Below are 26,866 nucleotides of genomic sequence, written 5' to 3' on the forward strand. Positions count from 1 at the left end.
AATGTTAGTATTGTCTCTATTTCCTGTGAAAACCATGTGTTTTCATTCTTCTTTTCCCCACATTTTAAAGCCTGTGCAAATAGCAGCACAGAAGAGCAGAAGCATCAGTGAACAATTCTGTGTTCATACAACATCTGCTTTCTTATGGTTCATTTGAGGTCCAGAACCCACTGTCATTTGCATGTATTTTTAGTGGGATACAAAATTGTTCAAGTTAGTAAGTTGAGAGGTTAGCATCAGGAAAAAACTGTATAGCCACACCAAAAAAATAAGAGTGTAACAAAAAAAATCCCCCAAAAAACATAAAAGACAGGCATATGTGACAGAGAGGTTATTTTCCTGTTAGATTCAGTGTACACCTTTCCAAAAGGCTGATGAGCTCCAGCAACAGGTCAAATTTAACAGTTTTCCCAGATGGCTCCTTCTGGGAAGTGGAGTGGAACATTCCCTCATTTATCCGTCTGCCTGGGTTATCACCAGTGCCCAAAATACCTTAATCTTTCCACAGTATCACAGACTCCAAGCACGATGTTGAGAAATCTGATTGGAAAGGTTTTCTTCCACCTGCTGTAGCTTTTAAAATTAGTTTCCAGGTATATAAATACATACACCAAGATACACAGAAATCCCCTGCAGCACTTCCAGTCAAGACACCAGGGCAGTACTGTAGCCAGTCAGAAAGAGTGAAAGAGAGGGCATTAATTTACAGCACAAGCAAAAAAAGCCATCTGTACCACACAAATACTTCAAACAGAAGTATACACAAATACTTCAAACAGAAACAATACAGAGAGTTGAGATTATTTTTAAATTCAAGAGTTCACTCAGAATAATCACTGTTTCTGCACTATTTTCCTTTCCTCATAGAACATATAATTATATTATATGTATGGTAAATAAAATGTTTACTCAACACACTGATAAAAATTAAGAATCACAACAGTATCACTCTAAAAAGCCTATGAAAAGGAATGTCAAATCCATTGCCTCACCAGGCTTCGTTCTGTTGCAAATGGTATTATAAATTAATCCAGTTTTCCTAAATATGCCTTCAGGAAACAAGATTACAAACAGCCATTGTAAGCTTTAATATAAAAAAAAAACCAACAAAAAAAGGGAAAAAAACCCCAAAACACACACACAAAAAACAAACAAACAAAAAACAAACAAACAAACAAAAACCACAAAAAAACACCCAAAACCCTTCTCTTCATTCTTAACCAGAATGCAAGAGCTGTGTTTTCAATAACTGATACTGCTGACTAGGTTATACAGTTTGCAAAAGAAGTCAACCTGTTGTGATACAGCTAAGTCCTATATTCTAGTTTAATACCAGGCCTTCTCCTTTCCTATGTTCCACTCTGCTCAGTGAGTTTTAGGAAGAGAAAAAAGAAGTTCCTAAACTTCATCACTAATGACCTAATGAGCCCAATTAGTTTATGATTTTTAATTTTTCCCACTTACACTGCTCTTGGACCAAAATAACATCCCAAAACATTTGCTCCATGGCTTGCTCACTGGGTTATCACAGTCACAGCTTACAACTAAAATATTCTTCCATACCCCTCACTACCTGAATTGCATTTTTTAAAAGTGCTTTATATCAAGCCAGATTCTGATCTTGGGGACAGTGGTGCCAGCTCAAGTGTGTCTATTGACTCCAGATGATTTACTCCAAACATCCTGACTGCTGCAGATTTGGACTTGGATTTGGATCCAGATACACTGCCTCTGAATTCACTGGGTTTGTCCCCCCACTGGGAACACAGTGGAGGTTTCTATGCAAACAGTAATGAACCCTCCCAGTCTGACCTTCTCAGGTACTAATTGTCCAGCTTTGCCAAAACTCAACACGCTGGCCATCTTGGCAATTCATCCTGCTGCAGCCTTAATGAAAGCAAATGAAACTTCTAATCGAGATTAAATACAGCCTGCACTGGACTAAACCTCAACACCTCCAAGGACTCAGCTCAGCCTGTCCCAGCAGCAGCACTTCCAGCTGTGCACCCTGACCTGTGCACCCAGCCACGAACCCTTCTGCATGAGGAATTGAACCCAAACGTGCTAATTCAGAACAAACAGACATATCCTCCCTCTCTCCTCACTTCTTTCTTGTGGTGGATGTATACATGCATACTGATGGCTACTGCGACTTGCAGTCTAACTGATTTTGACATTTTTAACTCAAGAATTTGAAACAGTGACTTCCTAGCTCTGGGGCAGGAGTACTAAATGCTAAAAACCTTTGGGACTAGGGAGTATTAATTTTAAATCTGAGAGCTTGGCTTCAACAATGTTTCCAACAAGGGCTCAAAGCTCTCCAAAACTCAGCAATGCATGCCCCAAAACTGCAACGAATTCTGGATCCAAAATGGAGTTTTGTGGCTTTAATTCTTGTTTGTCACAGGTCAAATTTAAGCTCCAGGCTTGAACTTGAGGGGAGTGAGGAGAATTCAGGTCTAGGTCTGAATTTACTATGGAATTAAATCATAATTTCTAGTTTGTAATGTACCCTTTTTTTCTTTTTCTCTCTTTTGTGGTTTATGATGTATTTGTATTTTAAGAAAAAAATTATGCACAGAGAAAACATCCTGGCATCACAAGCCATCAGTAAATCTTTTTTCCGTAACAACCCACAAAAATTCACTGCAGGACCCAATTGTTGAAACACAAAGCAATGACATTCTATAAGCTTTCAGAAGTATCATTCTAACCCTTGTGGACTTGATGAATTCTCTAAATGAGTCACTGGCCTCTCAATGGAATTGTCAAAACTTAGGTTAAGCCAGGTTAATTCCCTTTCCCCTTGTATTTGGAAGTCCAGCTGCAGCATGTGGTTTTCCAGTGAAAAGGTCTAAATGCAGAACCCATTCACCCTGAACAGGAAATCTCACAGGGCCCAAAGCTAATTTTTTTCCTAAAAGCTAGAGATAAGCCACACTTGCAGGAAAAAAAAATGTAATTTCTGATGCCTCATGGGCCGTGTGATGTAAAAATCAATATTCCTCTTATATGGCACAAATAATTTTCTGCTGAAGGTTAAAGGATCATGCTTGAAGCTACTATGGTTGGGGAGGGATAAAGGGCAGCTGTGAGGAACGGGGGATGAAGAGAGCAGAGACTTTAACCAGAGCAGGGAGAATGGAAATGCTGAAAACAACACTTCTAACCAAGGCAAGCGAGCAGATGTGGCATTGATTACATGGCCACAGAAGTGTTTGGGCTGGACAGGACCTGAACATCCATCCAGCTCCAAACCCCTGCCATGGGCAGGATACCTTCCACTACACCAGGCTGCCCAAAGCACCATTCAGCCTGGGCTTGAACACTTCAGGGATGAGGCAGCCACAGCTTCTCCCGGCAACCTGTGCCAGTGCCACATCACACTCGGGGAGGAATTTCTCCCTTACATTTCATCTAAACCTGCTCTCTTTCAGTTTAAAGCCATTCCCCCTGTCCTGTCCTTACATGCCCTTGTCAAAAGTCTATTCAGGGTTGGGCTGAGGGTTTCAGCTAGGTGGGACAAGGAGGGACATCCTTCTGACCCACAGGCAGTCTTCGGGCACGATGATGAGCGCTCCTTCCCTCTGCCCAAGGCCACCTGTGCCAGCTCCAGCTTCCAGCACAGCACCCTGCTTCACTGCCTTGCTTCCACCACAGTGTCAGCTCCTCTGGAACCCCCAAAAGAGAGATTCTGCTGGGCATATCATGCTCTTCATAATGGGATAAACTATGCTGAAAGTAGAGCAAGTTTTTATACTCCCACCCCTACTGTGCCAGAAGATCACTTGAAAACATCACTGCCTACTTTGTTAGGGACAAAACCACTCCACTTCCAGGCTAAAATAGTTCATATCCAGTTTGTCCTCAGGAATAGGTACAACAAACAAAAGTCACAGTTACTCATGCCATTGATGTCGACAGTCTACACAAATTTGGTTGCAACTGGTGAACTCTCTTTAGCCTTCCAACAGCACTACAGTTCTCACCACTGAAAATATGTCCTAAGGAGAAAAGGATTTGTCTCAGCTGTAATAAATTCCTTTTTTTCATAATAATAGAAAAACCTAAAAGCAATTGGAAAAAAAATTATGGCAAATGAAAAAACTAAAAAAAAAAAAGATAGAGGAAAAGAAAAGACATAGTTTATCCTACTACTACTGCAGAGAACATTTAATTGAGGGCTCTGGACTTAATTAAAAAAAAAAAAATACAGTTTTCAAGAGTGCAGAAAGCTTAAAACATAAAAAAACTAAAGAGCCTGATGGAAAACTAAAAAGAAATTGAAGTAAATTTTCTCTAAAGCAAAAACAAAAACTATTTTAGACTGATCCTATGATATTTTTAACAGCTGGAATTGATAATACTCAGCCATAATTCTACTATATTTAGCTATGTATCAAAGTCCACATGACTTTTCCATGAGACAGAAGAATAGATATATAGGCTGATAGACAGATGGATAGATACATAAAAAGAAAAGGGAAAAATATAATTAGGAAAGGGAACATTCTCTTGTCTGTTCTTTCAGTATGTTTTTTTTTAATTTCAATTTCTACCTTATTATTTCCTATAGGTAGAAACAGATTTTTCTCTCTTTCAAAAAATTCTTAAACTGAAAACCTCCTTTGACAGCTTCAACAGCAGATTAATCACTTTTGTAACCCACAGAAAAAAAGTTTTCTGGAAAGCATAACTGTCTGTAAATGTAAATGACAGTATTACTCTCTCTTATGCTAAGACGCCTACACATTCTCTCACTTCCATGACTCAGCACCAGATAAAAGCTTGTAAGATAATAAGCAGCAAACCTTCCTTTGGAAGAATAAAAACAGTTAAAAAAACCCAATTCTTGCTACCCCTCTTAAAAAAAAAATCCTTATAGTGTTAAAGTAAATTCTGCCAACAGATTCCTCTCCCACTGGAGTAAGATACAAATACCCCAAGGACCTCAGAAAAAAGAGGGACTAGGCTCAAGCAACATCAAAATCCAAATGCATGCAAACATGAGAGGCTTTTCTTTTTCTCCAAATGAGCAAGAATGGGTTTGTTCAACAAACAGGAATTTTATTACTGTTCATCTCCTGCCTCGCTCTAATTTGGTAGACAAATGAGTTGAAATTTTGCTCACCTATAATGAAAATTTCCAGGCACTCTTAAGGCAATGCACTCATGCCAAAAATCACAGAAACCTGTGGGGAAGGGAGGGGAATTTCAGTGGGACTTCCCCTCCTGCCCTGTGGTCCTTGTCTGACTTGAGCTTGTTAGAGCCCAAGTAACTTCTCCTTCAGCCAGCCAAATCAGGGGCAGACCCCTCAGATCAAAATATTCTTATTTTGGATAAATCTTTGGGAAACAGAAACGCTGAAAAAGAGTGGCTCAGACTTCACCTAGGCTCTTATGATGTCCCTAAAATGAATAGGAATGGTTTTGATGCCAAAATATTGCCAGTCAGCTTGTGAATGCTGCTGGAACAGAGACAGCAATCTCCTCTCCATGCACTCCTGTCAGCCCCAGCACACAGGTTAATTAACCAAAGGGTGGCAATCCAAAGAGAGCTGATTATTTACTTATTGAGCAGAGATGCTGTGGATCTGAGGAGGAATGGGATGACTTCCCAAGCCTCAGTATAGTCTGGAGTTCCTCTTGCTGAGTGCTGGATATTTCCTCAGAGAGTTTCCACCACCTCATGTGCTGGGTGGGTGCCCAGGAGTCTGTATCCCTCAGAGCAGCTCATTCTACCAGGAGTGGAGGTTATCCAGGAAGTAAATCAGGAAAATGCTGCCCATGCCTGTAACTTCTGGAGGAAGCTGAGTCCAGCTACGGAGTACCCACAGCCCCTCCTGAACATGCTGCTGGTGCTGACTTTCACATTTTATTACATTGAAAATAGTAAATTAATGGAATTAACCACAGAAGCTTGAGTTTAAAGGGAAGCCCCAGGGTAAGGCATCCCAGGCCAAGGGTGCAGGACTTCTTGACAGCAGATGCTTTGAACTGAGCCAGAGGTAGAATCTAACTCTTCGAAATACATTCATTAATAGAATGCACCTGCTCTGGCAGGAGGTTGGGGAGCAGAGCCGAGCTCTCAGCATGATGCTGGCAGAGCACATGTGTCCCACACAGTCCAAGGAATGAGTGGGAGCATCCCCAGCTCAGCTGCTCCCTATCATGGCACAGGGGGCATGGAGCAAATGCAGCAGCGTTGGGATGCTCCACTCAGCTGGCTGCCAGGTGGGTAAAGCACTGCCACTGACAAATTCAGTGCCCCTCATCTTTGTAGAGCTGCAGATTCCTTCAAGCATTGGATGCTTCTCAAAGAGAGCAACCACAGCTGGGAAAGGCATGGCAGAGGGCTCCCATGTACCCAATGATCTTTATCCCAGTGTTACCAAGGACAAGGCCTGTGAGCACTAGGTAAGAATTTGCAGGCCCAGAAAATGGCAGTATTGATATATTTGCATTTGTGTCTCAAAACTATGCTCGTTATTTCACAAATAACAGATTTCCATGTCCAAATCCGACTGAAAGCAGGTGTAGTCCAGTGGTTTCTGTACAACCACATCTGCTCATACTCCAGGGCAAACGCCAAACTATTTATTGCTACTTAAAATTTATTGCATTTTTAGACCTCCATCCCAAAACTGGTTTTGTTTAAAAATTCCTTTTAAATCCTTCTATGCCAACTGGATAAATCAAATCTGACAATTAAAATGGCAAATTGTTCAGAACCTCAGAGTTTCCACTGAGAATCTCCGAGTACCTTCAGAACTTAAACACTCTTAATCACTCCCATGCTTCTTGCAGAAAAGAAAAAAAGAAAAAGCATCCTTTTAAATTCTCTTTTTGCAGATGGAAACCTGAAGTCCTGGGAGCCCCAAATAGCCTGCTAGGAAGCTGCTTGCCCAAAGACTCCTTATCCACTAAATCAGAGGCAGGGCTGGGAAGGGAAACCAGGAGTTTCAGCAACTCTCAGTCCTCTTGTTCTAGCCACTTCATCAAAAACAGAGACAGAGATGTGATCATGCAGTTGTCAGTGTTTTCCCTCAAGGGGCTGGACAGAAGATGCTGAAAGCATTTGATCCACATGCGAGCACTGAACGGTATTGTTCGACACTGAGAATTCAGACATAAATAACTGGCTTGTTTGGAGTGAGTAAAAGGATGTCTGCGCTTGCAGGAATCTCACAAGAGGGAGTAAAGAACCAGGGTGTTCCTTTTCTTTTATTATTACCTTTTTTATTTCTTTTGTAGCAGTGTCTGGAAATAACCCATCAGGCAGAGGAGCTGCTCCCGCTGCTGCTGTGGCAGATGGCAAGCAGGGCTGGAGAGCAGGGCTCTGCCTCGGCAGGGCTGTGTGGGGAATTCTGCAGCGGGAAGCAACAAGGCAAAATGCGCAGGCTGCCGTCTGCATTCAGATCAAGTGCTGTCTGTTGCTAGCAGCACAAGTTGTTCTGAAAACAAGAGTCAATCATCTGTAGCCTTATTTCTGTACATTTCCTGCAGGGGTCTCATGAAATAAATGAGAATAAATGTAAGGGCGAGAGTTCCTATTAGAAGCAGCCTCATCAGCATCACCCAGCCAAGCATTTACGTCATCAGCATGCTAATTTAATCAGACCTGAGCAGTGATGCTATAAATGGATTACCATCCCAGCTAGTGTGGTTACCGAGGTAACTCAGCCCTTTGTGCCACAGATACAATCGGCTTAATGATAATAAAAACCTCAGCACAAATGAAACAGAAGGAAAAGCCTGACAGGGCTGACGCATACACGACCCTTTCTCTCCTCTCACCCCTCCCCTTCCCCAGCCTCAGCCGCTCACTGCAATAAAATTAAGTGCTGCTGTGATCTGTATGCACAACATTCCCATAGGGAACACGCAAGTAAATAGAACCCGCGGAAATAATTAATACAGGCCGACAACTGATGTCGTCAGCACTACTTAGTCATTCCTCCAACCCTGAATGGCAGAGGGACACACAGACAGAAACAGTGCATGGACAGATTCCAAAGCTCCTGCAAAGGGCTTCAGAGAAGTGGCTGCTCCCCACTATGCAGCATTAATTATATCAATGGAGTGCTTGGACCAAGAGCTAACTGCAATGGTGAATCCAGTCACTGCCTGTCCCTGCCGGGGGGGAACATTTCCCCACCATCTCCTACTCTGCCAAAACTGGAGGTGACCTGAAACTGGGTATTCCAAAGGCTAGGAGAAATTCAACTGCAGTGTCATCAGTCCAGAAGCAGAGGTGACCTGGTCCTTTGCAGGAGGGTTAAAATGGGGCTGTGGGGCTTCCTGCATTCACCCAGCTCTGCAAAACCAGCAGCCTACTCACCTCCCAGCTTAGCCTGGGAAAGAACATTCCTTGGAAAATGCTAGCCTCAGTGGGCTAAAAGGCAGTGACCATGCCTTAAAATGGACAGAAGGTCATACTCTTCAGCTCCTCTAGCTCTTTGCCTGATTGAGCACCAAGTTCCCTGTGGATGCTGAATGCCAAACATTTTCCTATTCAGATGCCAAAGACCAAATTTCCCATAGCATTCAAGATATGATTTTCTTTTTCTTCTACCCAAAATCTCAGCAACTATGAGCAAAACCACCAGCATCTAAGTGCTCAGCTTCGACAGCAGCTCAGGCATTTCACCTGCCCTTACTGCAAGTCACCACATCCACAGCTAAAATGCTTCACCTGAAAGCACTGATTGCTACAACGGGATCAGGAGTGCACACCATAACCTTGGTCCATCAGGCTCATGGTGGGTATTGCTACAGTCACGGAAGCATCTTAAGGGATTAGCATGACACCAACAACTTTTGATGGATTCATCAGAAGTGCAATGAATTCTCATTACCTGTCACATGAACACATACATCAGACTTGTTGTTTTGTAGATGCCAAAATGCAGTTCATACAGTCTTTGGAAAAAATCCAGAGAGACTTCCCAATATATATCACTGGACATGTACAGAAATAGCTGTGCCCTTGCCTTCATTTCACAGATTAAAAGCATTCTGTGTGTGCTCATTCCTGAGGGCAGGTCCTTCCACCTGTGTGAGACCATCTCAGCAGCCCAACCCAGCAGTTCTTCACTGAGTCGAGGTACCTAAGTGTTTGGACTCAAGCATAAATGAGATCAGCTTTTCAGAAGAGAAAGCCCTTTCTGAACTGGCAGAACCCCAGTAAAGTCAAAGCTGCTTCTGTAAACTGCAGCATGTCCCTGCAATGAGCAATAATAGCAGATATGTCTAAGGAAAAGACACATTCAGGCTCATGTCTTGGGAAATCTTACTAAATACTTTCTCACTCCTCCACCATGCAGAAGAGCACCAGTTCTCCCAGGAAATTTATTACATACTTCCAGAGAAATAGCTAAATAATTCCTTTAGGAGTCCTTTTAGATCAGATTACAGGAGTACACTTTTCCCTGGAAGAGAGAGAATCCTATGCAAAAAACACCAAATAACTTTGGAAAGTTACGTTCTTGGCTGGAAACACGTGGCTTACTGAAAGCATGGAGCTGCCTGTCCTGATCTAAGTGTGCCCTCACTCACCAGCCAGGCAGGTGAGGACACAAACAACCCCAGGAAAGAGGCAGGAGGGATAAAAATCCTCAAAGCAGAAGGCAGGCGGCGGAGCGCCAGAACGCGCAGCTCTGGAAATGGCGCGGCTGTTGATGTGAGAAGGAAGCCATCACCTTTGCTTCGATTTAAAAGTCATCATGACAGCTTGAGAGATTGTAACATTTAAGTGACACAGTGACAGCTTGATCCAGTCAACAATTGCAATTCACAGACGCGCTCTAAACACAAACCCCGCTTCTCCGGGTGCAGAGCAGCCGCTCAGTTGGGAAAGGCATGTATCCAAAAGGAGATGTAACATTAAAAAAGTTCCTCCACCATCCTCACTTGGCCAGTTTTTCTGCATACATTGCTGCTGAGACTTAGACTAAGGCTCTCTCCACCCCTGTGGCACAGAAAGGATACAAGCAGGCTGGTAGATGGAAAGAAAAGGAGAAGAATTGGCATCAATGTCAAATGTTCCATTAATTTCAATGGCAGCTACAGATGTGCAGAACTTCAGAGAAAGCTCTTCTACAACAATCAAGTGAAAATTCAATCATGCAAACTCCCTTTACTCCTGCTCCCCGACAGTCAGGTGGGCTCTGAGGTGGTTGCAGTGATGCAGGGCAATGCAGAACAGCCCCAGCTCACTGCAGGTATCCCAGCCACATTAAAAAGAGAATCAGGCATTCACTAAAATTTACAGTACACTTCTAACCTCTTTATAGTTAGGTGCTTGCTCTCTTGGCCAGCAAGTTACAGCTAATAGTATTTTGGGCCTAATAATGGCACTTTTTTTTTTTTTTTGGCCTGCCCAGTGTCCTGCTTACACAATTTAATGCTGTGGAGCACTGCCAGAGTAACTCTCTTGGCAGATGCAGAACAGCCAGTGCTGGCATTTCTTCCCCTGAGGTGTGGCCTTTTAGGTGCCCACAGCACATCTGGGAGGGATTGCTCTGAGCCACTCGTGACATGATTTCCCAACACAGTAGGATTTCTGGGCATTTGCAAGTGGGTTCTAACCCATGGACTGTTCATTTAAATAAATTATAAAAAAAGAAATACTGGAGAATATGTCCACACAAAAAAAAAAAGTCACAAGAGTCACTAAGCCAAATACTTATTTCATCCCTTAAAATGGTAATGGTAATGCTCTACTGTGCCCCTTCCTGCTGCACAAAGATCTTGTCATCCACAGGCAATATCAAAAGAATGATTTTGTTATTGTCATTAAGAATATGACTTTTCAGTGACCCACAGAAGTACAGCACCATAACACATGCTTACCAATGGTCAGCTCTCCACATAGTCTAATGCATTTTAAAAACAAGTCTGCTCTCTGTAACCAAGCTTTAGTTGTCTTAAAACCAAAATAAATAAATAAAAAGCTGAAATACTTTCACAGCTCACAAATATCCTAAAAGTATATTTGATACGTAAGAAATATTAGACAGTTACCATCCTGAACAGAGAAACCAGGGGCTACAGAGCTCACTGCCTTTGGAACATTTTCTCTGACTTGCAAGTTCCTCAGATAGCAAAGGAAGCCAGAAAATGAAACCTTCAGTAATGGCTCCTTTCCAAGCCTTTATGGCCATGGCCGGGCACTGAATTTTCTTAGAGAGGCAGCAGGGCATCCCTGGCTGTGGCTGTGCACAGAGGCAGGCAGTGCCTGCAGGGCAGCTGAGGACCTGCTGCTCTCGGATGTTGGGGGGGCTGTGCACTGCCCCTGCCTGAGCCCCCCCAGCTCCCTTGGGAATGGGACCTGCTCAAGGCAGCCCCTGTTGATGCAGAATGACCTCTCCTAAAGAAATCTTACAGGTTGAATGGGACCTCAGGAGTCTGCTCAGCCCAGTCCTGTTCCTTACAGCAGGACTGACCCCACCTAAACTCCTCCAGACAGAGCTTTGCACAACCTGACCTAAAGTCCCTCCACTAATCAATTACCTTCTGCTTTTCCATGCCAGCTTCTTCTGGGGTTACCTATCCCTCCTACTGCAGTTTTACCCTAATGGGTAATCTAAATCTCTAGCTGGGTTTAAGTCCCAGATATTGTGCTTTCCAGAGTAGATGTGTCATTCCCTTTTTCTTTGCAGCTGGAAGCAGACAGACCCTGAACAATTAGGAGGCAAGAACACCCACAGGGAAGAGGTTATTTACATAAACAAGATCACAATGTGTGTGTGTTTCTTTATTTATTACTTATAAAAAAAATACTGCAATCTCTTTTCTTTTCTAATTAAAAGACCCAGTTTGCCCTGCTGCACAATTGCTAAGCAGATTTAAAATGGGGACTTCAGTAGCTATTTTATGGCTAATCAAATGAGTAAATATAATGATCTGCTCCAATTCCCATTCTGATTACACAGTGTAGCTATTTCATTCCCTCAATAAGCTCCTTGCACCCAAAAAGAATAGTTTAACAAGCTTCAGAGCAGAATGTTAGGCTCAATTTCTCTAAAGGGTAATAGAGTGGGAGTGTCTGTATAATTAGCTTTGTTGGGCTCCCTCCCTCACTGTACAATACACTCTATACAGAGCTTTCACTGTCTCTCCAGGTCTTCATGCTAGAGCAGAAAAATAATGCAGAGCACATTAGAATCATACTGGTTGCACAGAAGAGTTTTGAAAGACAGAAAAAGAGCTGGAGAAGTGCTGGCTAATTCAGCCCAAAAGGGCTCAAGCTTCAATTTTGCTTTAGCAATAAAATCACACGTGTTCATGTACACAGCTTATTCATCTCTAATGTATTGAACGTTTAGATGTTTCTGGAAATTAAGATCTGCCAGACTACTAACACACTGATCAAATCATAGTATAAATCACTAAAGTACACTCAACAATTTCTTCCCTGCACAGAACCTGAAATTAAATTAACAGTATATAATCTATAATGCAAAACATTACCTAACACATTTGGAAGAGTTTGATGCTGAATTCCCTTACAGAAAATAAAAGTGTTTGACATACTGATTTTTCACAGCAAGAAACAATTTTTCACATAAGCTGGCAAAACTGTAATATTTTTGTGCTTGCAGAAGAATTTTCAGCTGGAGATTTGAAAATCCTTTCTGAAGTCAGACAGCCAGGTGGGATATGTTATTATTACCACCTCTGTTTTACAGATGGAAAACTTAATGCTAGAAAAATTAAAAATCTTACTGAAAATAAAGGGACGTGTCAGAGATCTGCGAGGAAAGGGAGAACAACAGATCCCATCTTGTTCCAAAGTACTGTGGCTGCATCAGACCTCTCCCAAATCAGTCATCCTGTATCTCTCCTCTCACTTTGTATTTGCAAGCAAAATGCCCATGGATACTGTCTTTGGAAACTATCATGCAAAAAGTTTGGCAAAGAGATCAAAATCCAGTCAAATTGTTTTATCCTGCGATGATTGGGAAAAAAAAAACAAAACAAAACAAAAATAAAACCACCAAAACAAACCAGAAAAAAGCAGGGCAGTATGGCAGTATGAAGTTACTCTGAAAGTCCCACAGCCGAATCACAGACTTCACCTCTAGTAAGTAAAATCCACAGTTAAGCCATTGTTTCACAGTAAGTCAATAGCAAATAAAAAATAAAATAAGACAGGTCCAATAGCCACTTCCACTTTCTTTGGTTTTTGTTGTTGTTTTTTTTTTTGTTTTGTTTTGTGTTTTTTTGGGTTTTTTTGTTTTTTTTTTTTTTGCATATAAGCTTACCAGTTTGCAGTTACGTAGCAATACCTGATCAGAAACAAATGGATACTGCACCTACATTTTTCACATTCCTCTGAAATAACTAAGTATCTCTGGAGCCTTGAGCCTTGAAAAGAGACAGCTCAGACTCAGACTGGTACAAACAGGAGGAATGATTGTTCTGTCACTTCCAGTGTTAGGAAGAAGCAATAGGAAACCACCCTTGTGGGAGGCAAAGAGAAAATATCAAGAATAAGGTGGGTCTGCCCCACCCACACTGAACTTCTTTGCTATGGGATGTTTTAAATTCCAGAGATTTACATGAGCTCATAAAGCAATTGGATGAGCTGATGGAGGAAAAACCCCTGACTGAATATTAAGGAAGACATAATTTAAATCAAGCCAGTTCTCAGTGAATAGCAAATTCTTAGATAAAGGGAAATACTCTGGGGCAGTGTAGATATGAATTTGCACCACTCTTGTCTTCTTTCTCTGGTATTTATGGGGAAGAACACTGAGCTGGAGTAACCACTTATCTGACACAGGGTGGGCAAGGTCAGGTTCTTAATTTCAGGCCTATATACCCTGACATGAGAAAAAGATACTGAAAAGCAAATTTCAGTTTCTCTTGCAGGCATGCTATTTTTCTAAAAAACAGGCTATTGCTACTTCTGTCTTTAAAAAAGCACCAGCAGCTGACCAATACTATAATGACATGAGCTGGAACCAAATGAGTGAATATATGAGTGCATACACTCCAGATTCAACTTCCCTCAAAGCTCAGTTGAAGACAACAAATCCTACAACAAGAGCATTTCTCTGAGTCCAGGATAACAGAATGCTTTCATCAAATGAGCCAAGCCAGAGATGAAACTGAGTCTTCACATTTAAGACAGCATTTGAGTCCCTCAAAATTCCCTAGAGGACAGGCTTCCAACACTGAAATTGCAAAGTGTCTTCTGCATACAAGTGCAATTAATGGAGTCAAAGCCATGTGATGGAGCCAGTGCTGGATGCACTGGTACATCCCCATACAATGTGTCTCCAAGAAGGTGACAGTTCTGAGCACTCATCTCTACTGTCTCCCTTTTACTATTCTGCACCTGTGTACAGGAAAGATTCCCAGCTGTTGGGCACAACATTCCACTTGCAAAGCCAGTTCAAGCATTTTTGCAGAACAAGAAGATCACCTTCATTTTCCTTCAGTCGTTGGCTTACAGCTCCCCAGAGGTGTACAAGCAGAACGAGGGACCTGGTTTGGATGTATAGGGAGTTCTTAAGCTGTTCAGGCAGAGAACAGCTTAAAAATGGAGAACAGCACCTTGGTGCTGTTGACTCTGCCAACTTAGCCACACAGAAAGGTGAAACAGCTGCACAAACTTGCAAGGCTGTGCTCCACCTAAGACTTGGAGAGGGACACTTTATCCCAATCCACCCATGCTGCTGTCACAGGAGAGTGAAGAGAAGAAAATCCCAGTGGCTCAGATGCAAATACTAAAGGTCACAAAAAATACATCACCTACACACCCTCACTGCAGCAGGTACTGCACAGTCACCCAAACACCACACACTGTGCAGCTGGGCAGAGAAATGGAGGTTTTCCCCATTTTAGAGCAGCCCAGGGGCAGAAAATGGCTCAGCCAAGGTTACACAACAGCAGGTAGAGGTCTGGCAGTGTCAGGGACACAACACAGGACTGAGAACAACTTACCTCCTCCTCAAGTTCAGGGTGGGACTTGGCTAAAAGAAAGTCCATGTTAGTGATAGATCCTTTAGACTGAGCACTGCTTTCCTCCCCATTCTTTTGTGTAGCCTTTCTTAAGTAAGTTAAAAGGAAACAATGACAAAGCTGATGCCAATCAGTCCAACCTGACTTTTCTTACAGTCAAAGCCCCAAACTCCTACCCTGCAAAACTCTGACAAATGTATCTGAGAACCCTACAAGGTGCAGCAAGGAAAGCCCCTTTAGGACTCAAGCTGCTATTTTACATTTAGAGACATTTTTAGACTGTTATTTTATCTCTTCCATCTCTCCCCATTGCTTGAAATTAAAATAAACATGGACCAGGGCCTAGGATTTTATCTGTCACATATTGCTATCATTAAACACACTTGAAACGAGTGGGTTTAGTTCAAATAAAACTGTCTCTTCCCTCTCCCTTTCTCAGCTCAACAAACATAAAATAGGAAACTGCACTCCAATATATTCAAGAAGCAACACACGTTACATCATGAGTAGATGATCCATCTGGCAGGCTGACATGGTAATAAGTTTGCTTAATTGTCAGGTCAGGCATATTACAGACCCAGTCTGTCAGTCCTTTTATTACAGCTCTGTCTGTACTGGGGAATTTCAACTGCCTCACACTCCGTATGTGTAGACATGGAATGCATCCATATGGTAAGAGGACATATGCATGGACACATATATGAAGTGTCACTCAGAACAAGGAGATTAAATTAAGAAAGGAAATGCTGAAGTCAAATAGCTCTTAGCAGCTGTATACATTTCAGTCTGGAATAATCACCCAAAGAAAGCAATGAGATATTTACATTTAATTTATTGGAAACTGGGCTGGCGAAAGCACTGATTATAAGGGATAATCCAGCACTGCCTCATAAGGAAAACAGCCAGAGAGCCTCAGATGTTCCCTCCATTTATACTTTTTAAGCGATCAGCCCATCATTTTGTTTTTGGCTCCATGCAGCTCCAATCATGCAGACAGTCTCCTGAGATTGTCCATATGTCCTCCTGAGAAATCACTGAGTACATTCAACAAATGACTGAGTTCATCAAATGGATGCTTTGCCTTTAAAAAGCCCACAAAACAAAACAAAAGCCACCTTTTTCCTTCTTTGTCTTTATGCCTTACCTTATCTCCTTCTCTCCATTAATGAACTCAATTTTGAAATGATTTTATTTACAGGAAGGCTTTAAGGTGTTCTGAAATACAATTTGTAGGAAAGATGCCAAATACAAATTGTATTTTCTAGACTTGCCTGCATTTGTGATTTTACATGAGCACGCACACATATGTTCAATATCCAAACAGCAGGTGTTCCCTAAAGTTTTATTGCCATTAGTTAGAAATGACCACATTACTAACAAACTCAAAGCCAAGTCTTGTCAATGGCAAGTCTTGCCAGAAAGTCTGATGATTTCCAGGATTAAACAGTCCTGCTCTGGGGTCCTGGCTCTGGCTCCTCCAGATATCTGCAAAACCTACCAGTGATCTATATTTACCCAAAAGAACCACTTAACTATTCCTCCTCTGTGTGGTATCCCCACAGCTTTTCTCAGGAAGCAGAGTGTGCTGTCTCGAGCACGGTAGCAGCTGTCACTGGGGCCTCATAAAACACTGTGATCTTTGTGGTAACCCTTTTCCCCAGCCAGATCCCTTGTCTTGCACTTTGGACATGAGCTGCTGATGCAGACTCCAGTCAAAATCTTTCCAGAAAAAGAGTAAATATAATTCAAAGCAATATATGTACTATCTCCCTGCTGAACTACACAGCGCTCAAAAAAATCCAGCTGAACAACTGTTTTTCTAGCACTTTTTAGGACTGTAATAGGACCTTAGCCACACAGATATCCCATGTAATGCACAACTGACCTTTCTGCAAATCAGCACAGTAATCAACCCCAACATCTCCTCTTTCCCTCTTGATAATCACAGCTTGAAGCTGCACATGCATCCTGGCTTTCTGCTGGATGGAAAGAGAACTGTGCCTCCCATCTTTCTTGAATTCTCCTTGGATCACAAGTTAGTGGTTTGGGAAGACAGCACCAAAATTGCCTGAGACCCCAGGATGATTGGAGTGATTGCTGATATAGAAGATGGCAATTCTTCATGGTTCTGAGCTGCCTAGGACAGGAATGGGTTCCCACTGACACCTTACAAATCATTCCAGAGAGGGTAAGGTACTCAGCCTCTTGTCAACCCAGAGAGAAACAACGGTGCTACTTATGGCAAGTCAGCAAAGTCTCTGACCTGGCTTAGGCTGACAATCAGGTGAGATGATTGCAACAATCCTGCCTGTGAGGCACAAATAATGCCAGGCAAACTGCACAACCTGCCCTTGCCCTTACTGTACTCATGCACATGAACTACTTCCTTCCAAGTGAAGAATTCATTGTAAGACTCAAAATATTTTGTTTGGGCAGGGAGGAATCAGTATCAGACTGCAAACATTGGCAGAAGTATTTATGGCTGCTTCAAAATCTCCTTTTTCTGGCCAGGCCCTTTATTTTGTTTAGTTTTCTTTTTTAAATCTGTGGGGGAAGACAGTAATATCCAATGGACCAACACATTATTGATTTCCCATAGAAACAGCAGTTAGATAGAGTGCTCACTTTCAGCAGTGAAATAGCATGTTAGTTTTATCTTACTGTAACATTTTTTTTCATTTCATCCTCTTTTACATACTCATAGAAGTTTCCTATTCACTACTGAAACACCATATGGTGATAATATATGCTAACACAGGCACAGTGACACAGTCCACAAGCCTGCTATTGAGCAAAAGTTGACAACATAAGGCTGAGAGAATTGTAAGTGCTTCCAAGCCACAATAAGTACGTCACCTAATTGCATTTTACTGTGATGCAAAGAAGTCTGAGTCAAGGAAAAGAACCTCCCTACAATGAAACTGTAACAGCCTGGAGTAATTCGCAGTTACTTGAAGAGCTAGAGCAAGGATCTATCAATTCATGGCTTTCAGATACAGGCTAGATGTGAGTTGGGGTTTTTTTTAGCCTAGGCAGCTTTAATATACAGAAGGAGACAATGCATTTTAGCATCACAGTCATTCCTCATAAGGTTCTAGACAGGAAGGCCAAAGGCAATCAGTAAGAGAAAATACAGACACTGCTTCTCAAACCATTCACAGATGCCTCTTATTTTAATGAACTAGGTTTTGAACTAGAACATCTTGGAACAATCCTGAGATATATTCCGGCTACAAATGGATCAGGCTTATTTACACACTGGTAGTAGAGTCTGGTGGAGAAACTACAGGGCCAGGTCTCACTTTTCTGTGGAGCTCTAGGTCCTTACAGGTGGCCCTACCTGAAACGAGACTGTGAATACACCTGATCTGCCTTTGGAATGGCCAGCAAGGGCTCCAGGGAGAGGTGCTCCCTCCCTGGCAAGGTGGACCCTCAGAAAAACAGACCACAGAGAACAGGATGGACAACAGTCAGTGACAACACTATCCCAGAATGTCACTGCTATCTGTCCAAAGCCCTGTTTTACAATGAGCTGCCAGGTGAGCTGTGCCTCAGCTCTCCATCTCCAGAACAAAAGAACCAAACTTCTCCCACCCCAGGGCACAACAAGGAAGAACATGGAAAGTTGCAAGCACTCGCTCAAACATGCCGCAATAAGCAACAAGGACAAATTCACAAAGGCCGTACTTGAAATGCCAGGGCTGCCCAGTGTGTTTAAGCCTTCACCTTTCAAACTGTATTTAGAAACTACCACTGCAGAAGGCAGCAGCCCTTCTCTTCTAAAGAGAACAATTCCACAGGAGCTCCCATCAACAGGATCTATACCTGCCCTGAAATGGTCTCTGGATAGCTTCCAAGCAATTCCAGGGCACACCAAGGCACACCCTCCTTGCTGTGAGCGTGATGCATGAACCACAGTCATCACTCCCAGGTGGAAATGGCCTGGGGAATACGCCCAGCAGAGTCCTACAGTGGGAGCAGTCCCAAGTGATGTATTGCCATGCAGGTGTTTTACAAGTTGCTGTGCTGTTCCCTTGGCGCTGAGCTATTTCCTTTCCCTAGCAGGGAGGGAAATGCAGCTGGTTCCTCCTGTGCACAGAAGAGAAAAACACAACACAAAAGGAACAGAAACCATAGAGAGCAGAGCAAAGGAAGCCTGATTTCCTATGGACTTGTGCCTTGCATCTTGAGCAGACTCTGACCCTTCCTGTTCTCATCTGTTACCTCTCCTGACTGCCCCTCCACTTCCCTTCTCCCCCTAGTATTAGCCTTGGCATTTGTCTGTGTGTGTCAGCCAAACAATCCATGTTCCAGGTCAGAGATCCTGGTTACAGCACAGTCTGGAAGGGCAAAAGTTCAAGTTGCCTTCAGGACATGCAGCCAGCTTGGAGCTCGCTGCGCACATGTGCAGTGGGGCCACCCCATGGGCCAAGCAAGGACAGCCAGGGTGGCCCCACTGCACACCCTGCAGCTCCCTGAGACAGGGACCTCAGGGATCCCTCCTCCCCAGCCACAGAGTTCTTCACACAGATACCACTCCCACAGACCCACTTAAAATGGTCACAGAAATCAAACCATATGTGGGGAGCAGCCAACTGCTGGACACCACTGGGTGCTGAGTAGAAAGAATTAATCAACTGTGCTTTCATTCCAAAATGCTCCAGTTATTTCCTTGGAAGGCACTGGACAGAAGAGTAGCTACCACACATGGGGAAATCAACCCCACACCTGAGACCTCTTTAAATCTTTCTGACAGGGGTGTTCTCACACACTGCCCATCTGTTCCAATGGGGTATGAGATGAAGATAAATCCATCACAGGGTGCCCATGGTGTGGCCTCAGCTCCTCTGGTGACTCAGGCACAAATCATCTGATCTCCCAGTGCCTAGGTTCCTCCCCTGCCCATGAGACAGGCAGTGTAGTTCCCCATTTCACAGGGCTGCTGTCATGGTGGTGAATCTGATGCCACTGAAGCACTCAGATGCATCGACCCATGCAAGAACGCAAGCAGAGGCTGCGTCCCAACAAAAAACAGGTTCCTGCCCCAGAGGCAACTGCTCTTTGCTGGCTGGACACACGGACAGCTCACGAAGTGCGCCACAGCCCTTTGAGGAGAGTGCCAAACTACACCGAGTGCCAAAATGCAAGGATGGGGAAATGATGACAGGCTTCCTGAGATGATGCCTTACAGCAGCTCAGTCCCATTGTGGGGAAAAAGATAGAAAACAAAACATAACAATAGGCAGAAGGCCTTGAAAAGCTTTAGAGAATAAGAATCCTGCTCTCAACAACTCACAGCAAAACAATCACAAATGCAGAATGAGAAAAAGACCAAATTATGCAGTACTATTTGCTTTTTATCACTGTTCCCAAAGTAAATGTTTATCTTTATCCATATACAAATTTGAGATGCCTGCACAGATTTTAAAGTCCAATACATCCAACACTGGTCATCATCTAAAGCTTTAGCCAAACACGTAGGCAGAAAACCAAAATGGATGCAAAAAAAGAGAAAAGGAAAAATGGAAAAGAAAACCTTACTGGTATTCCTGCGAACTTGATAATATATCAGAAAAAGAAACAGCAGGAGTAGTGCTGATTTATTTTCACTCTGATGATAGTACAAGAGGAAGAAATAATACCCTGCAAAGGTCACTCTTATCCTGTTCATCTGTGACAGGCTGATAATCCGGGATCTCAGAAAACTTTCTTTAAAAATCTTCACGGACATGCTCTTATCAAAAGGATTAAGGTTTAATACATACCAGCAGATGCAACCGATTCAGGCATCTGCTAATCAGAGCAGCGTCAGTTGCTGCACGCACTGGCTGGAGCTGATGACTGCAGGAAGGTTTCCCTTCTTATAGAGACACATTAAATCATCTCTTGGCTGTGCCTCCCAACTCACACGTTCATGGCTGAGCATCCCCGTCCTGTGCACCCTCCTGCCTCACCCCATGTCAGGGACAGCAGGACAGATGTGCTGCTCACAGCCAGCACACCCACAGTGGTCCTTCCAGAAAGCTCCAACCCAGGGACCACCTCAAACACCACCTGCGTGGGGTGGGAATGTCACTCTGTCTTTGGAGAGGGGAACCACAGCAGGAAGTGTTTCTGGATGTAGGGGCTTTGCATTTTGAGTGTTGGGAGGAACCTACTGAAATTGCTCTAGATGGGACACTTCCTTTCCTACTTTCAGAATCCACCCGGATTTTCCAGACAGCACAAAGCCAGCGTGCTCTAGCCAGAAGCAGGGGCACAGCTCTCAGAGGTGACCCCATCTTCAGAATAGCCCATGCAATTCCTGATGTCCATGACTACAGCAAAAGTGTCACAGCCCACTGAGAACAGCCACAGTCAGCAGCCTGCAGTGAGTCTCCACAGGCCACCTGATGCTACTACAAGGGCTGGAGCTCACCAGCTCAGCACCAGCTTGGGCACTCCGCTGTGAGCCACTGTCATCCAAGTCATCGAAACCACAGCACTCACAGCCTTCAGGAAAAGCAGTGTGTAGCACAAAAGCTCTACAGTAGCTAGGATGGTCCTACTAAAAGATCACCAACCCTTTAGGATGGACAGCAGATGCTTCTCAGTTTCAGAAGATGAGCCTTCTTCCAATGAACCCTCTTGTCCTACAACAAAGAGATTCAAATGCCTACAAAGCCCAAAACACACAGAACTCAAGAGAACAAACACAAAGAGCCCTTTTCAATCGGGAAAGCACTGCCTGGCTACTGTGCACTGCTTTGGCAAAGATGCCCAGCAGTTAGATCCACTCAGAGCAGCAGAATGAGGCTGGGAAACTTTTATTTACCTCAAATATCATATGTGAAGATGGCAGAAGCTAAGCCATCCATTTCAGCCCAAACTGAACATCTGAAAAAGCCATATTCCCCTGAGTCCCGTAACTGAGGAACCATAAAACTCTCTGTCACATAAACGCTACAGGAGGGAGGAATTCATTCTGAACCCTCCAAATCAATCTCAATCTCCTTGTACACCTAAATTTTCTTTCTTAAAAGAAATAACTACATTCCTGACAACAACTGGAGTTCTATAACATACTCTGTGAACTGCCCTTCCAAAATCCTTTTGGTACAAACCAACCCAAGCAGCCAGGCTCAGCCAAGTACCAGGAACAACGAAACCAACCCTGAACCTGTACTAGCAAATTTGGACAGACTGTTTTCAGTTCAGATTCAGTGATCTGTTTTTCATAAAGCCTCACAGCCCAAAGCAAGAGCAATCATAAGGAGCTTTCTCAAAGATGGGGAAATGTGCTTCCCCTTGCTGGGCTGGAAGCTTTAATCATGGCTGGAGACACAGCTCTGCATAAACCAAGATAAAACACCTGAACTCCCAGCCTTGCATTCCTGACACAGCTATAAGTGGGGCACTAGCAATTAGAAATTCATAGGGAAGAGATGCCTAGGAGTCTTCAGCACTCAACATTTTGCCTTGGTTTGCCATTGTACAGCTGAAACTGTTCAATCCTGTCCCACAACTCTGCAAGAAAATACGTCCATTGCCTTTTCTCTGCTTTTACTATCCCCAAATGGTCATCAAAAGAAGTGACAGGATAACCACCAGCACTGTCGAACATTTAAATCCCTTTTAAATTCCAGTCATTACAAGACATTATTTCCCAGTATGCTTAAAACTTAATGAAAATATATCACTGATTTTTTAAATTTAATTTTCTTTACATTTTTATTGTTTCACAGCTCATAGAGAGAATGAGCCCCTTTTCCTTCAAAATAGTGCTCACTTTGCCTTAGTGTTGGATACTGACAGGTGTCTAGTACTGGGGGCAATGACACAGGGGCATGAATCCTTAGAAATCTTGCCTAACTCTGCCTTCATGTTCCCCACCTGTTTGAACAACCTCATCACCCAAAGGCCTTCAACCCAGACCAAGGTTCCACATTGCTACATGCCATACACATGGGGAGTAAGAGGCAAATCACATTGAAGAGGTTGCCAAGCTACGAGGACAGAAGAGATTTTGAGAGGAAGGAGAGGGGAAACACTACATTCAAGGCCATTTAGCACAGCAGTGGTTGCTGGGAATGAAACAGGTCTCCAGAATGCCAGCCCAGTTGCCTCTGGATTAAGCTGCCTCCAAGAGCTGTACGCAAGCAGATTTCATCTTGGCTATGGTGCATGGTCAAATAAGATTTATTTTTTTTTTTTGTTACTTAAATACTTCACAAATATTGGCCAAAGAGCATTTTCTTTTAGAAAAACCTTAAAATACCACCAGAGCAAGTACACTTATTACCTGGTACACCTCCTACAAAGTGCTATTTTGCCAAACAGACATTCTGTTGGAAATTCAGGATAAAACTCAAGAGTTTCAGAAGGTAGGTGTCCAATTCCAGACAAAGCAATCATCATTCAATACATAATTCACAGCAGGGACGAAGAACCCTGAGCTTACATGTGCTGCTATTTCCAGTATTTCATTTTCATAGTCTCTGCTGGAAGCCCTTTCTCCAGAGTCACAAAGTTTTCTTGTTTTTTAAAAAATGCAAACTTTTGTTTTATGGGCTAAAATTTGTCATTTTTGGTTTAGGGTGTGTGCTTGCTTTTTTTTTGGTTTTTTTTTTTTCTTTGTTTGTTTGTTTGTTTGTTTGTTCAGGTTTTTTTGTTAAGATCTTGCTGCACTGACCTTTTATGCAAGGATTTAAGCAGAACAGGTAAAAACTGGGGAAAATACCCTTCAATAGAGGAGTCAGATCACCACAGCATTCACTAGGCCTCTATTTATGGGGTTCACACAATTTATGACTTGCCTCTGCTCCCATCCATGGAAATTATGCACATAATACCTTGTTTTTTACTAATGCCTCCTTTTACTAATGACAGATACAGTGAGTTCTCTGCCTCTGAACTTCCCAATGCGTTACTGCAATTTAGAAGGTGTGAGATGCACACAGAAGCACACTGCAGCTACACAAGAGGAGCTCTGTACTTTACTCATCACGCTAGTACTTCCAAACTGCACCAAATGAGAGGAAAAAATTAATTAGATTTTTTTCATAGTGCATCTGCAGTTCTTCCAACAACACCCGAGGCAAGTTAAACCTCATATGCTACTGCAGTCATGGCAATTTTGAGATCATCTTGGTCATCTTGTCCATTTCAATTTACTGTACCAAAAGGCTAGAACTGGTCATGCTGGTGAAGGTCATGCAGATCCTGTCTAAAGTTTCTGTTCTAGCTGAATTCTTTAAATACAATCTCTCCTACACCACCTCACATGACAGGAAACATCCTTAGATGCTGCTCTGTTGAGGCTAAAGATGATGATTTAGTCTTGTAATTTTATGTGCTTTTAGGTATGTGCAGTTTTGAAAGGAAAAAGCTTGCATTTAATCACTTCTGATTGCTTCTATGTTTCAGTCAGAGAGACTTTTGCTTGCAAGACATGGACTCAGCCCAGGTCACCTTTGCTTTCCTACTCAGCTGTCTAGAATTGGGCAGGACCACGAGGTACCAAGAGGACACTGCTGACCACAGGTGTCCAAACTCTCTCCCTGCCTTCTATTAATGGTGGTCAGTTCCAGCTGATTGGCAGTGTCCTTTTCACCTGCCCAGCTCACAAAAATGTTAACGGAGTGACACTTAGGTAAGCAATGCAGGGATGGTGCAGAGATTCGAACTCACCGTCCTCAACAGCAAGGGCTAAGCGACGGTGCCTGGGGTTGATGTTGGGCCATCCTTTCTGAGAAACATTACATCCCTCTATGTCAGAGGCACCCCCAGTGCAGTCTGTGTCTTTGCAATCATGAACTCGTACCAAGGATCAAAAGAGCTTCCCTTTGTGTGAGTTAATGGCAGTGGGCAGCGTATGTTAAATAAACTGCTTGTCATTACCCTGCTATCCAGTGAGAGAGGACTACGTTACGATTTATCTTACATTGCTTTAAAACTGTCTTGAAGATAATATAAAAAAGAAATGTAACAATAAAATTTCTTATTCCAGAATAGGAGTATCCCCAAGGGTAAGGTATTCCTATAAAATTATTATAATGCTTTAACCACATAAGCACAACTGAAAACGTCTTCTCTGAAAACAAGTCGTAGCTCTTTTTTCCTATCTGCAGCCATTATCCTGATAAATTTGGGAAGGTCAGCTAAGGTGTAATCCAATAAATGTGCTGATGTTCTGAGTAAGTACCTTACAATTTGCAGCCTAATCTATTATCCTACTATAAGACCATCAAATGACTCACCAGTTTTAATACTTAGTACAGATCAAACAAAGGAAAATATCAAAGCTTTACCTTCTAGTTCCACCTTTCAAGGACTTGTTTGAGTACTCTCTAATTACAGCAGATGATACATCTAACTCTGTCATTTTCTTTCTTTAACAGCTCTAGTTAGAAGTTGCTGTAGCAGTACTTTTCACAGGACATCATTATGTTAACCAAAAGATGCTAGGAAGTCAGATAGACTGAACAAATCAATCTGGGATTTGATCCCAGAGATGGAGTTCAGCTTCTTCTGCCCACCAGGCCACACAGTGTGCAATGCACCTGGGAGCTTCACCATCCAGGTGCTCCTGGGTGCAGGTGACAAGTCTGCAGAGCCCCCACCCGAGTTGTGGCAGAAAGCCATGGGAACAAGCACGTGCACAAATGGGAATGAGCACATCATCTTGGAGGGTGATGAACTTCGGAAGTCAGATCAAGTCCCAAACTTGGGCTATGACTTCAAATCCTCCAGAAACTCAAATGCACCTGCAGATATTTGCCTTTGGACACTGTGATTTTTTTTTTTTTTTCTTTTAATGGTAAAGGCGTAAAATAAAAGTGAAAAAACGACCTATTCACAGAACCCCAGATTCCAAAGGAAGAAGCATCAGGAAACTGTCAGCAGCACTGTCAGCAAACTGTAGATGCTCCATGAAATAGTACAGAAGTTACATGTCCCCACAAAGATGTCAGAGCTGACTGGGAGCGTTGCTGAGGAAAATGGGGAGCACAAATCTCTTTCGCCCAACTCTAGCAGTGTTTTGAGTCTGAGCATTCCCCAGTAACAGTGTGTGCTGGTATGTGTTTGGCCCATGCAAACAAAATGAACATGGCTTATTCACCACAGTGCCTCAGCAGAACTCGTCTCATTTATCGCAACAACAAAAACCACTGGGAAAAGGGCAGAATTGTATCTGGTTTACATTTTTGGTCTTTTTGACTGACTAACCCAAGTCAGACTATTTTTCAAGTACAAGCCTGTAAGTTTATGCAATAACTGTGCACATGACACTAAAAGCCAAGTTTATAGGGAGGTCCCTGCAGAAAGGATGGAAACTCAGAGCCTCTGTGTGCAGGGGGGACACTTTCAAAAGAGCACAAATCTGATTTCACTCTGCTTTTGCCTCATTTGCAGACTTGAAGAAGAGCAAATCTAAAGAGATTCCGATCACTACTTTAGTTCTGCTTCAAAGGTATCTCAGTTACTTAAAAGAAATGGAGCAATGCAAACAACCAAAAAAGACAAAACAAAAAGAAAGCTTGTATGGATAGTGAGTGTGCACCCATCACTGACTTATCTCTTTGATACTTTTGACTTTTGGGGCTTTACTAAGAGAAATACAGCATACATATAGCTGTATAGAACCTATAGACCCACATGCATGTAATAAATGAGACCAGTCATGAGACTAGGAAGGAAAGATAAGGCACAAACATATCTAGGATGATTTTAGGAGATCTCAAGAATTGCCCTTTTAAAAGTGCCACTTGGGTGTCACCACTTCCTCTGATAACGAGATGACATCTCACCAAAACTTAAATAGCTCCACTCAAGCACTACCTAGATGAGTGACAAAAATTAGCCAAGTCACTGTCACCCCTGCAGTCCTCGTCTAGACACAGCAGAGAAGTGT

At 42.8% G+C, this 26,866-nt stretch overlaps 1 protein-coding gene across 37 annotated transcripts in view; it reads right to left on the reverse strand.

The window, feature by feature from the left end:
- The window catches only part of LPP (LIM domain containing preferred translocation partner in lipoma), a 352,923-nt gene that overhangs the window by 138,443 nt on the left and 187,614 nt on the right, over positions 1–26,866 (reverse strand). The gene's annotated exons all lie outside the window — the stretch shown is intronic.

Source organism: Lonchura striata, chromosome 9, assembly GCF_050655825.1.
Source record: "Lonchura striata isolate lonStrDom1 chromosome 9, ASM5065582v1, whole genome shotgun sequence".
NCBI classification, from domain to species: Eukaryota; Metazoa; Chordata; class Aves; order Passeriformes; family Estrildidae; genus Lonchura; species Lonchura striata.